This window comes from Lepidochelys olivacea (assembly GCF_965140295.1).
Source record: "Lepidochelys olivacea isolate rLepOli2 genome assembly, chromosome: 1".
Classification (NCBI taxonomy): domain Eukaryota; kingdom Metazoa; phylum Chordata; order Testudines; family Cheloniidae; genus Lepidochelys; species Lepidochelys olivacea.
In genome coordinates, this window is record NC_140411.1 from 25,961,892 (window position 1) to 25,975,266 (window position 13,375).

Sequence of the window (13,375 nt, forward strand, 5' to 3'; positions counted from 1 at the left end):
TACCTCTAGCATTTCCATTTTAAAAAATAAAATAAAAAGGGAATTTCAATAGGAAGTCTTCACTTAGGGTAACATTTTCAAAAGTGCCTATGTGATTGGGAGCCTAAGTCTCATTTTCAAAAGTCACTGAAGCACTGAGAAGCTAAGTCTCATCAAAAGTCAATGGAACATACGTGCCTAAGCCACTAAATCACTTCTGAAATGGGATTTTGGCATTTTTAAAAATGTTACCTCTAATTCTCAGAGGCAACTTTGAAAATCCCAGCCCCAGTCATTAGAAGAATTATAAACAACTCTATAAAATGTGTTGAACAATTTCACATAAATCAAGGTTATCTTTTTATTAATATAGTAAGGATTTGATGCAGTTTTAACCAGAAGTACTAAGAAAAGGAGTACTTGTGGCACCTTAGAGATTAGAGACTAATAAATTTATTTGAGCATAAGCTTTCGTGAGCTTATGCTCAAATAAATTTGTTAGTCTCTAAGGTGCCACAAGTACTCCTGTTCTTTTTGCAGATACAGACTAACACAGCTGCTACTCTGAAACCAGAAGTACTAAGTATCAGAATAGATGGACTTACACAAAAAAGAGCTAGGACTCTGTTTCTCCATTGCATTACACTTGCTGTAGCTATTTACACTTGTGCAAAGCAAGCATAAAACACCACCATTTTGATGGGCTCAGGTGTAAAGGTAGTGGAGAATTGAGCCTCAATAGTCCCAGAATATCCCATATAGGCAGCATCTGGGTGTTCAGCTAAATATATTATTCATATGACAATGATTTAGGAAAAAAGGTTACCTTATTTGTCCCAGAACAAACATTCTACCCCAAACTGGTCAGACTTTATACTGAGGTCCCATTTAAAAAATAGTTTATAAAGTGTTATTAGATAATTCCTAGCTATTTTAATGGTTACTCAGTTGTTATAGTTATTAAATCCCCAGTCAACAGGTAGCTTATAACCATAGGTTGTAAACATCTATAACATCTTCTAGTGAAGTGCATATGACCCCTACTATGCATCTCTCTGACATGCTTATAGCAGCTATTCATCATTTATTAATCATTTAGAAACCATTTATGAATGCAACCTTAATATTAAAAGTGACTGTGAAAACTATTAGTTTGATGTGATTGATTTTTAGTGCACTTGCATGCAAAATGAAACCAACATATTAAATGTTTAACTTCATCATTTTCAGTAAAGTTCTATAATTTCTCTCCATACCCCAGAATTCACCATTTATAATGTTTAGTGTTTCATTTACCCTCATATACGCCTCTCATTATACCTCCATAATTGCTTTTGCCATTGCACAAAACAAAGGTGCAACAATATCAGAAGTACTGCCAATCTCCCCTCTTTACCTGGTTGAATCTTCTCAAATTAGCAACTGATCCTTCTATAACCTGGCTAGATTTCTTTTTTAAAGTCTTGGGGCTATTGCATTACTGATCCTATTAATGACATCATAAATACCTTTATGAAATCCCAGTGCTAGTCAAAGCAGGTCCCCAGACAGCACAGTGATGAGCATGGCAAAACACAGATTAGGTAGAAATATGGACAGATAAAAAACGGTTACTTACTTTTGCGTAACTGTTGTTCTTCGGGATGTGTTGTTCACGTCCATTCCACATTGGGTGTGCGCATGCCGCGTGCATGAGCGTCGGAAACTTTTTCCCTTAGCAGCTCCCCTCGGGTCAGCGGGCCCCCCGAGTGGCGTCACTGCGCCGTGCATATATACCCCCGCCGGCCCGACCCCCTCCAGTTCCTTCTTGCCGGTGACTCTGACAGAGGGGTAGGAGGTTGGGTGGTGGAATGGACGTGAACAACACATCTCAAAGAACAACAGTTACGAGAAAGTAAGTAACCGTTTTTTCTTCTTCGAGTGCTTGTTTACGTCCATTCCACATTAGGTGAATTACAAGCTTACATCTGGAGGAGGGTAGGAGTCACGGAACAACTGATCGGAGGAGCGCTCTGCCAACTGCCGCGTCCTCTCTGGCCTGCTGGTTCACCGCATAGTGGGTCGTGAAGTGCACCGAGGACCAGGTGGCTGCTCTGCAGATCTCCTGGATCGGGACCTGTGCCAGGAACGCCGTGGAAGTCGCAAGCGCCCTGGTCGAGTGGGCCATGACCGCCGGGGCCGGAACACCTGCGATCTCATAGCACGCCCGGATGCAGCTTGTAATCCAAGACGAAATCCGCTGCGCCGACACTGGGAGGCCTTTTATCCTCTCGGCCACAGCCACAAACAGCTGCGCGGATTTGCGAAAGGGCTTGGTGCGCTCCAAATAGAATGCCAGCACTCGACGCACATCCAGGGTGTGCAAGCTGTGGTGACTCGGGTCCGTATGGGGTTTTGGGAAGAACACCGGCAGACAAATGCCCTGGCCCAAATGGAATTGGGAGACCAGCTTAGGGAAGAACTTGGGGTGCAGCCGGAGCTGCATCTTGTCCTTGTGAAATACTGTGGCTCAGAGGTGAGGGCCCTCAGTTCGAACACAACTTCTGGCCGAGGTAATGGCAACCAGAAATGCCACCTTTCAGGGAAAGGTGGAGGAGAGAACAGGTAGCGAGGGACTCGAAAGGGGGTCCCATGAGTTTAGAAAGGACCAGGTTAAGGTTCCATGGAGGGACTGGGGGGGGGGGAAGGACGGGAACACCCTCTCCAACCCTTTAAGGAACCATCCCACCATTGGGTGGGAAAACACCGAGCCCCCAAGAACCCTGGATGGCAGGACTACCGGGGCCTCCACTGACAGCTCTAGGTGTGATGTGTACCAGTGCTGGCGAGCCCAGGCTGGGGCGATGAGGATCACCACTGCCCTGTCCCTGCACACCTGGCTATTGTCATTGGAAACTGGCACAGGGAGGCCACCGCTTGTTGGATAACCTGGAATCGGGATTCCAGAAGGTTTGCCCTGGCCTGCATCGCGTCCAGGACTGCCCCATGAATTCCACCCTCTGCGTGGGTACGAGCATGGACTTGGGGACGTTGACCAGGAGCCCCAGCTCGTGGAACAATCTCAGGGCCACCTCCACATGGCCCCACACCTCCACCTCGGATCGGCCCGCCAGGACTAGTCGTCGAGGTACGGGTACACCCAGATTCTCAGCCTCTGTAAGAAGGCCGCCACCACGCCATGCACTTCGTGAACACCCTTGGGGCCGCGGATAGACCGAATGGGAGAACCGCAAACTGGTAATGTTCTTGGCCCACGGTGAAGCGTAGGAACCGCCGATGTGCTGGGAAGATGGCAATATGAAAGTACGCGTCCTTCATGTTGAGGGCGGCGTACCAGTCCCCCGGATCCAGGGAAGGGATGATGGTGCCCAGAGAGACCATGCAGAACCGGGCCTTGACCAGGAATTTGTTGAGCCTGCGCAGGTCTAGGATGGGGCAAAGGCCCCCTTTGGCCTTGGGGGTGAGGAAGTACTGGGAGTAGAACCCCTTTCCCCTTAGGCCGTGTGGCACTGCCTCTACCGCCCCCGCCTCTAGCAGCGAGCGGACTTCCTTCTCTAGGAGATGCTTGTGAGAGGGGTCCCTGAAGAGGGACGGGGAAGGTGGGGGGTGGGGTGGGGAGGGGGAGAGAGGCGAACTGCAGCGAGTACCCTTTCCGCACTGTGTGTAAGACCCAATGGTCTGACGTAATGGTGGACCACGCACGGGAGAAACGGAACAGGTGGTCCAGGAAATAAAGGGATGGATCTGGTGACTGGTCTGGTACGCTGTCCTCGAGCGCACCTTCAAAAGCCTGGCTTAGTGCCCGGCTGGGGTTTGTGCTGGCCTTGGTTCTGGCCTGGTGCATTATTGTTATTATTGTTGCGCCATCGCCTGTTATCCCTGTCTCGCCTACGGTAAGGCTCATGCCTATGGCGAGGCTGGTACTGGTGTTGAGGGGGACGCTGCGGCTTAAAAGGGCTTCCTCTGGGTCGCCGGGGTGTGCATACCCAGCGACTTGAGCACAGCTCGCGAGTCCTTGAGGCTGTGCAGCCTTGCATCTGTCTGGTCTGAAAAGAGCCCGGACCCTTCAAAGGGGAGGTCCTGGAGTGTATTCTGGACCTCGGGGGGAAGGCCTGATTCCTGGAGCCACGCTGAGCGCCTGACCACTCCTGATGCGACTGTTCTTAGCTGCCGTGTCTGCCGAATCTAGGGAGGCCTGGAGAGAGGTCTTGGCTACTGCCTTGTCCTCGTCCACCAGGGCAGTGAACTCCTGTTGGGAACCTTGTGGAAGGTTGTCCTTAAACTTTCCCACCGCCGCCCAGGAGTTGAAATTGTGCCTGTTGAGGATGGCCTGCTGGTTCGCAATCCTCAACTGAAGACCCCAGATGAGTACACCTTTCTGCCAAAAAGGTCCAGGCGTTTTGCCTCCTTGGCTTTAGGGGCTGGGGCCTGCTGTCCATGGTGCTCCCTTTCGTTTACTGCTGAAACCACTAGGGAGCATGGACTCGGATGACAGAACAGGAACTCATAGCCCTTAAATGGGGTGAAGTATTTATGCTCCACTCCTATAGCCCTTGGAGCGCTGGAGGCCGGAGTCTGCCATATAGTCTTATAGTTGGACTGAATGGTCTTAATGAGCGGGAGCGCTATTCTGGATGGACTTTTGGGGCTCAAAATGTCCACCACGGGGTCCTCCTGCTCAACCATCTCCTCGGCTGGCAACCCCAAATTTTGGGCGACCCTCCGCAGCAATTCCTGATGGGCTCTATGGTTTATCGGCGGAGGACCGGACACCTCTGTACCCACCACCGCCTCATTGGGGGAAGATGAGGAGGTTAGCTGCTGCTCAACCCCCTCTGGTTGGTCCTTCTGCTCCCCATCTTCCATGGTAGTGGCCGCCGGCTCAGGCCGAGTGAGAGTCCATGGGACGTGAACGAGCTTGGTGCTGGACTCTCTGGTCTATGCTGGGGGGATGCTGGAGGCCAGGGATACTGTTACCTCTGGCACCGCCTGGCGTCAGTGAGGGGACCGGGACCGCTACACCGAGTAACTTGCCCTGGATGGGGCCCCTTGGCGCTCCTGATAGGCTCAAGAGGTCCAGAAGGGCCAATGGCCTGGCAGCCCCTATTGAGGTTGCCAGCTCCCCTGAGGGTCCCTGCTGTCCGGGCCCTGGTGCAGGTAGCTATAGTGGCCAGAGCCGATGCTGGACTGTGATGCCGATCGCGAAGGCCATGGCGATGCCAATGATCTGCGCCGCCGGGAGAACGAGCTGCTCCTGGCTGAGCGGGACCGGGAGCAGTACTGGTATCCTCGGGACCGGGACTGGCATCGGGACCCGGACCAGTGCCAGCGTTCCCTGGACCGGGACCGTCTGCGGGAGTCCTCTGGCGAGGGCCGTCTCAACTCCTCCCGGTGCCAGTCTCTGGGCGGTGCCAGAGAGCGGCATGCCCTTTTTTGGTGCTTCTTCGCATCGACCCGCTGCCGGTGCCGCAACCTCCTTCTGGGCCACCGGCAAGTGCGAGTCCACAGAGTCGGAGCTTGACCAGGACCAACTCTGGGAGCGGGGCCAGGACGGTGTCCTCGAGCAGCACACCATTGCTGGCTTATTCCTCGACAGCTCCCGAGGCATGGGTGCCGGAGGGTTCTCCCCATACGGGAGGGGGCTCGCCGCCGCCGGCTCAGTGAGGTCCTTTGCAGCCTCAAAGGTGCCAGGCATAGAGGGCTGATCCGTTATGCCCTGGAGCCCATCGACCACACTGAGCTCACTTAGGTCTGGGCTCGGTGGGGCTTGTGTTGCCGGGACTGCCTGTGACAGCGCCGGTACCTTCCCGCTCTTGTCGGCGCTCGGGGCCCTGGGAACGACCACGCCTTCCTTTAGGCTGCGCCTGGGGCCGCACTGGGGAGGACAAGCGGTGCTGGGGCCTAGCCTGGTGCTCCGGGGCCGACAGTTTATGGTGCTTAGCCGGTGCTGGGTCTCTCGACGGCTCTGGGGCACTACGCACCGAGGAAACCTAAGCCTGCGTCGGGTGCTCCGGGCCCGGTGGCTGCAATGAGGCCTCCATCAACAGCTGCTTTAGGCGAAAGTCTCTTTCTTTCCTTGTCCTTGGCTTAAACGCCTTGCAAATTCTACACCGTTCAGTTTGATGTCCGTCCCCCAGGCAATGTAGACACGAGTCATGGGGGTCATTAACTGGCATAGGTTTGCGGCATGTGGCACAAGCCTTGAAGCCATGGGCCTGCGGCATGCTCCGTGGCCCGGGGCAGGTGCTGGAGACCTCCAAGCACCTAGTGACTTAAGTGTCCACAATCTGTAAGTAAACAAACTGATAACAGCTACTCTAAGGCTAAGGGACTGCTCTTCTACGAGAGAGAGAGAGAGAGAGATTGTTCCAATGCCACCACGGATGGTAAGAAGGAACTGGAGGGGGTGGGGCTGGCAGGGGTATATATGCACGACGCAGTGGTGCCACTTGGGGGGCCCGCCGGGAGCCGCTAAGGGAAAAAATTTCCGACGCTCATGCACGCGGCGTGCGCACACCCAATGTGGAATGGACCTGAACAAGCACTCAAAGAAGAACTTCATTTCCAGGCTGGGGAAGAAATTTAGCAGGTTGTGTGCATGCATCTTGTAAAAATAGGACTTTGTTTCTATCTTTTCATAAAATATGTTACATTTTTCTCTAGTTAATAAAATGTACCAAATTGGTATATAAACTATATAAATGGGTAACTTCACTCATTACTGAATTGATGCCACTTCTCGAGTGGAATACAGCAGACCACTGCAACACTGCATAGCCATTTAATAGAGATGGTAAAGAAGCATCTGTTACCTAAATGAAATAGCAGTGGGAATGTAGATAGCCAGACTGTAATTAATCAAACTGGGATCTGGACCAGAGACCTCTAAAGTATACCTAGACTGCAATGTAAGCCCAGGGTTAGTCGAACTCAAATGAGCAGACTTTGGATTTGTTAACCTAGGGCTTGAACATCTACTCTCATTTGTAACCCCAGGCTAGGAATTGTTGAACCTGGGTCCCAACCTGGTGCTCCAGCCTCTACACCACATTATGTGGGCCTGAGGCCAACCACTCACATCCAGCTTACCTAGCACCCTACCAAACTGTGGCTGCTTTAGCCCTTTGTTCATGATGCAGTCAGAAAAAACTGGACTGTTCACCAAACTTGATTGTCCAGAGGACAAAGAAAGTCAGCCCATGGAGTTTTGGAATATTTTTGGTGGACTCCCAAGGTCCAGTGGGGCTGTGTCTACATTGCAAAGCAATATGGCTTGAACCCTGGGTTAGCACCATTTGTGCATAGATAGAAAGGGGGTTAGGCTTGAACCTGAATTCAAACCCTGGGCTTACATTGCAGTGTAGACTTACCCTTAGAGAAAACTGCCACAGACACTTCAATGACAAATAGTATGCCTCTCAGATGTACATCTCATCTGTAAACTGGCACTTCCAACAGCAAAGTAATACCTAAGACAGTTGAGGTCTAATTCTGGGGTATTGGTGGGGAGAAAAAAAATCTGTATTGAATCACTAGGACCAATTCCTGCAGCCCATAGGCATTCCTTGGATGTTTCTCATCCTTGTATTAACCTAGCCAGACGCTGCTTAGCTTGTGAGATCTAACAAGACCACAGCCAAGATGATAGTGATACAAGCACAGAACAAACACTTGTCTTGCATTTTTTACAATTTTCTTTTTCTTTCTACTACAAGGTTTTTGGTTCTTCCTTGAATATATAGAGTCATGGCCAAAATCATGAAAAACCAAAAGCAAATCAGGCAAATTGGACTTCAAAAATGATGGTCTGGCATCCTTTCTGAGAATAGCTTCACACCACATTGCAGCACCTCAGCAAACTTGTACAAAGATCTGCTTCAGATGGTCTAAAATCAAGGGCAATGTACGATGGCCTGATGCTACCAAGGGCTAAACAACTCCTGGAAATACTGAATGCCCTCAAATCCCAGTGATGTCAGTGGGAGTTGAAGCTGCTCAAAACCTTGCAGAATTGGACCCAGAATCCGCAAATTACGTAAGCAAGTGCTGAATACTATGCCTATTATACAAAGCACTTAAGAATATGCTTAAAATTAAGTATATGCAGATGTGCTGCTTTGCTGAATTAGGGTCATAAACATCAGGCTTTATTAGAGAATTCTAAAAGGAGTAACAGCAAAGCTGCATATATGATCAATTAGAGCTGGACCCTGCTTCCATTCAAGTCAATGGAAAAACTCCCATGCCGAAGGATCAGGGGCTTACTGAACTGACTAATGATTCAAATTCACTAATGATTCAAATTCATATGGAGAGTCTTATGTATCTTTTACGTCCTGTCAACACTTCCCCCCACTCAACTGACAGTAATGAGAAGTTTTGCATAAAACCCGGCACGGCCACAAATGAAACCTAACTGAGTTCTATTAAGACAGCCAAGCCAAAGGGAGTACTTGTCTTGAGCTTAGTCCCAGATGTATCCTGTTACTGAGAAGTTTTTATTTAAAAGCATCATTAATTTAAAATGTATAAAGGGATTACAATCTTAATAAAGTTTTATTAACTCCCCCTAGCAAAGCAATTCAAATGAAGTCCCATTTTTCACATTTATTAATTTTCAGGCTTAAGGGCTGCTCTCAATTATTTTAGCACAACATCTCAAAACACCACAGAGGGAAGCGCAGGGGAAAAAATGTGCCACAGGAAGAATCATGGCATGGTGTATACATATATATTAAAAAAAAAACCTCAAAGAAACTTGGAGCGTGTATGAACTCTGTAAAAGTAGAACACCTCTGTTGTATTCCACTAAACAACTGCAAATGCTGTTGCTAGGTCTTGCCTTTTTTCAAGGCTTTGGGGAGAAGTTAGGGGGACCATGAGTGATGTTAATGGAGCAATAAGCTGGATAAGGGAGTTCATTTAAGAGTTCATATAGTATTCTGATTAAGGTAGTATCAGAATTTGTATCTTGAAGAAAAACAGTTGGAATCTGAGTATTGAATGTTATTTAAGTTTTGTAAAACACCAAAGGTGAAATCCTAGCCCCACATAAGTCAGAGGCAAAACTCCTATTGACTTGAGTGTGGACAGGATTCCACCCAAGGAAATGAGACTTGGTACCCTAGCTACCTGACCCAGAGCCCATTTATGCCAATGGATGGACTCACACTCACTTCAATAGGCTTTGGATTAAGTCTAAATAAATAGAAATGTGTAGGTTTTAGTCTCTCCCTTTGTAATCTGCTAGACCAATACTTACCTGCCTCACAGGGATGATGATGATTCTTCTTTTTCCTTTATGATGCTTTTCCTGGTGAGGGTCATGGCGGCAGCATGGAGAGTAGGGAGGACCGGACCTCCTTTTCCTCTGCAACAGGTTCCAGCTCCTCCTGGGGGATTCCCAGGCATTCCCAGGCCAGCTGGGAGATCCCTCCAGTGTGTCCTGGGTCAGTCTCAGGGCCTCCTTCCAGTGGGATGTGCCTGGTAGAGTTCTGACAGAAGCCTCCCAGGGGGGCATCCTTATCAGGTGCCTGAACCACCTCAGCTGGCTCCTCTTGATCCAAGGAGTAGGAGCTCTACTCCGAGGCTCTCCTGCATTGCTGAGTCCCTCACCCTGTCTCGGAGAGTAAACCCAGCCACCCTGCGGAGAAACCTCATTTCCACCACTTGTGCCTGTGATCTTGTCCTTTCAGTCATTACCCAAAGTTCATGACCACAGGTGAGGATGGGGATGTAGAGAGACCTGTAAACCAAGAGCTTCATCCGAGAACTCAGCTCCCACTACACCACCACAGATTGGTACAGCACCAGCATCCCTGCTGCCACCACACCAAGCTTCTGGTTGATCTCATGCTCCCACTTGCCTCGTGAACAAGAGTCCTAGATACTTGAACTCTTCCACTAAGGGCAGCTGCTCCCCACCTCACCTTGAGAGAGCAGCCTTTCTTCCAGGAGAGGAACATGACGTCCATTTTGGAGGTGTTGATTCTCATTCCAGGTGCTTCACACTCAGCAGAGAAACGTTCCTTAACTAATATTTGTAAAGGACTTGGACATACTTGAGTAAAAAGCACAGAACATCTCTAAGATATGGCCTTTCCTATCCATCCATACAGCTACAACCATCACCCAGGCCCTCATCATCTCACTTCTCAACTACTGCAGCATCCTTTTCCCTGGCCTTGACAAATGCAATCTTACTCCACTCTTATCTATGTCACCCCTCTCTTTACATCTCTCCTCTACTGCCCTTTCTCTATTGCATCAAACGTAAGCGGCTTCTCTTCACTTCCATGGTCCTTTGCAGCCTATCACCCCTCATTCACTATCCAGATGTCAACTCCTGCTTCCAATCAGCCCAGGAGGTCAGTCTCCATCACCCACGTTACATTTTCAAACAAGTACCTTTGTGCTGTCTCCCATGCTGCCCCTTGTGTTTGATGTTGGAGTCCTCCCACATCACAAAACTACTTCAATATGCCTAGATAACTGCCTATCACGCTGACCAACATTGTCTCATTGTTTCCTTGTACCCCCTCCCACATTTGTCTGTCTGTAGCCATCTGTTGTCTCTTGTTTTACACTTAGATTGTAAGCTCTCTGGGGCAGGATCTATCCTTTTGTTCTGTTTTTAAATAGCATCTAGCACAACGTGGTCCTGGTTTATGACTAGGACTCTGAAGCACTATGGCAATAAAACTGATAAATGGGCCAGAACTGGAACTTTAAATCTGGGTATATATAGAACATAAATTAGGCATACAGTGTACAAAGGTATGTGAACAGTTGTTCCTGCCTCATTTTGAACATTTGACCCAATATATAGGTTGCTTAGATTATATTAGTACAAGTTATAGAGGTTCACATTATTTTACCTTCCAAGTAAACCGTATTTGTCATTATCACAGAATACCTGCAACAGCAGGGCAAGTTAATAAACAGATCTCCAAGTAGCTGTTTGGTCTTTGTTTGGTAATATACTGTATCTTACATTATTATTTAAACTTCAAATAATTAACCTAAACTCTGAAAGCATTGTGCTCAGAAAACTTGTCATTGTTGACAGCATTTCAATATCCTTAGTCTTTTTCACATTACACAACAATTAAATCACGTAGGAGCAACACCTGAATAACACAGGAGTGCACCTTGGTTTGGACACATTTCCAGACCTACAATATGCATTGCTTTCCTGATTTAAAGTGTAACAAAAGGTGACATCTGGCATGTGAAACTGGAAATTCCCTTGTGTTCTCCTGACATTGAAAAGGATGATGTTTTCATTAAAGAAAACAGCAATCACCTAGACATTAGCTTTTTGAAAACCCAGTGGGTCCAATTAGCTTCATATATTTCTTTTTACATCAGATGTCAAAGTATTAATATTTTAATTCAATTTATATTAGGGTTTTCATTTTGAATGGCTTGTGCTCAATTTCTATCTGATTGACTATGCAACTCTTTCTTTTCAACATCAAGCACTGCTTTTTTCTTAGACAATGCACAGTGGCTTTTAAAAGTTTTTTCCCCCTTTTCATAGAATCTGCTTTCTTTAGGGTATTTATTGGTACAATGTCTACGTTATAATAAAATGTTTGCTCAAAACCCACATGGAATCAATTGCCTTCATATTTTATTTTCACAGAAAGATTCCAAATTATTATTTCAGTGTTAAGTTCTAGCAAACAGTTTGTTTTGAAACATCTCCACTAGATTCCTTTCTTATTGACTGTGCAAATCTTTCCTTTCATATTTTCCCTTAGACCATAAAGATTGTTATCTTCTTTCCCTTCCAGACAGAATCAGGTCTTTTTAGAGAGACATGTACTAATCTGCAGTACAGAGATAGAAACTGTTCATTTCAGAAGCTATCTAGTAGGATTTTAAAGCATCATACAGGCGAAGCCTGCCTCGGAAATTTCCCAAAATGTTACCTGGCTTCCTGAAATAAGGGGAAATTTTTTTTAAAATAACACCCCCACCCCTCCGCTCCTTGCATTTATAGGATACAATTTCCAAGTAGGATACAATGGGTATGACGACAAAAGTGTGTGTGTACCTAATGCACCTTTAAAACCACAAATCTGTGTACACAAAAGGTAAAAAAATTCTCTCCTTTTGCAGAAGGACCTTGGGGCATACGCAGGACATAATTGGGACATAGGCTTTGTTGGCTCTCTGCACACAGGCATTTGGAGGTGGTGGACCTGCTGTGATTCTTAACACAGGTGACTTGGGATGGATTTCCTTTGTTTCAACTGACATTTTTATATCAGAAAAGTAGAATGCTTTAAAATAAGGGGTTGGATTCTCTGCTAAGGTCTCAAAGCGTATGTCTACGCTGCATCTAAGAGGTATGATTCCCAGCCCGGGCAGACAGACTCATGCTAGTTCAGTTTGAGCTAGCACGCTACAAATGGCAGCAGGGGACATTGCTCAGGCTAGCCACCCAAGTATAGACCCAGGGGGGGTTGAGTGGGCTTGGATTCAGGTGGCTAGCCTGAGCCGCTGCCAGTGCTGCAATGTGCAAGCCTAAGTTCCCTGTAAGCTGCGCAGCCATGCAGCAGCCTATTTAGGACCATGCAGGCGCTTAGGGGACCTGCCACGGCTGGGGGAGGGGCGCCCCACCTAGCCCAGCCCCCAACCTGCCGTGGGAGGGGCGCCCCTCCCCCGGCCCTGCTGGGGTCGGGTGCCTATCCTGCAGCCCCAGCCCCAGAGCTCCCACGGCGGGGACAGGTGCCTCTCTCCCCAAGCCCAGGTGCTGCTGCGCGCAGAGCGTGCTGGGGGGAGTCCTCTCTCCAGCACCCCAAAGCCCTCATCCTCAGCCGCACCCTAGAGCCCGCACCCCCAGCCGGAGGCCTCAACCCCTGCACCCAACCCTCTGCCCCAGCCCTGAGCCCCTTATGCCCGGCCCCACCCCAGAATCTGCACTGCCAGCCAGAGCCCTCACACCCCTGCACCCTAACCCTCTGCCCCAGCCCTGAGCCCCCTCCCACAAGAACCCCTCCGTCCCATCCCCACCACATGAATTTTGTTATGTGCACCAATATGGAGGTGATGTGTCACACATCACCTCCATATTGGTGCACATAACAAAATTCATTCCGCACATAGGTGGGAAAAATTAGAGGGAACACACTTCTGTTTTTGCTAGCGCACGCTGAGCTAATGCAAGTCCGTCTACCCAGGCTGGGAATCACATCCTCCCCGTTGCTGTGTAGACATATCCAAAGTGGCTGGAGATGGTTGGTAAAGAATCTTCTCTCCTGTGTCAATTGCCCACAACCTCTGGCCATACGATGAAGGACGGAGTGTGCTGGGGGCATGGACATGATGGAGAGGGCATGAAAGGGGGTGTGGAGTAGCATCTTTGCTACACCCAATTCTCCAGCCC

General features: G+C 48.5%; 1 protein-coding gene across 1 annotated transcript in view; it reads right to left on the bottom strand.

The window, feature by feature from the left end:
- Window positions 1-13,375, bottom strand: part of NOX4 (NADPH oxidase 4) — a 154,845-nt gene that overhangs the window by 15,573 nt on the left and 125,897 nt on the right. The gene's annotated exons all lie outside the window — the stretch shown is intronic.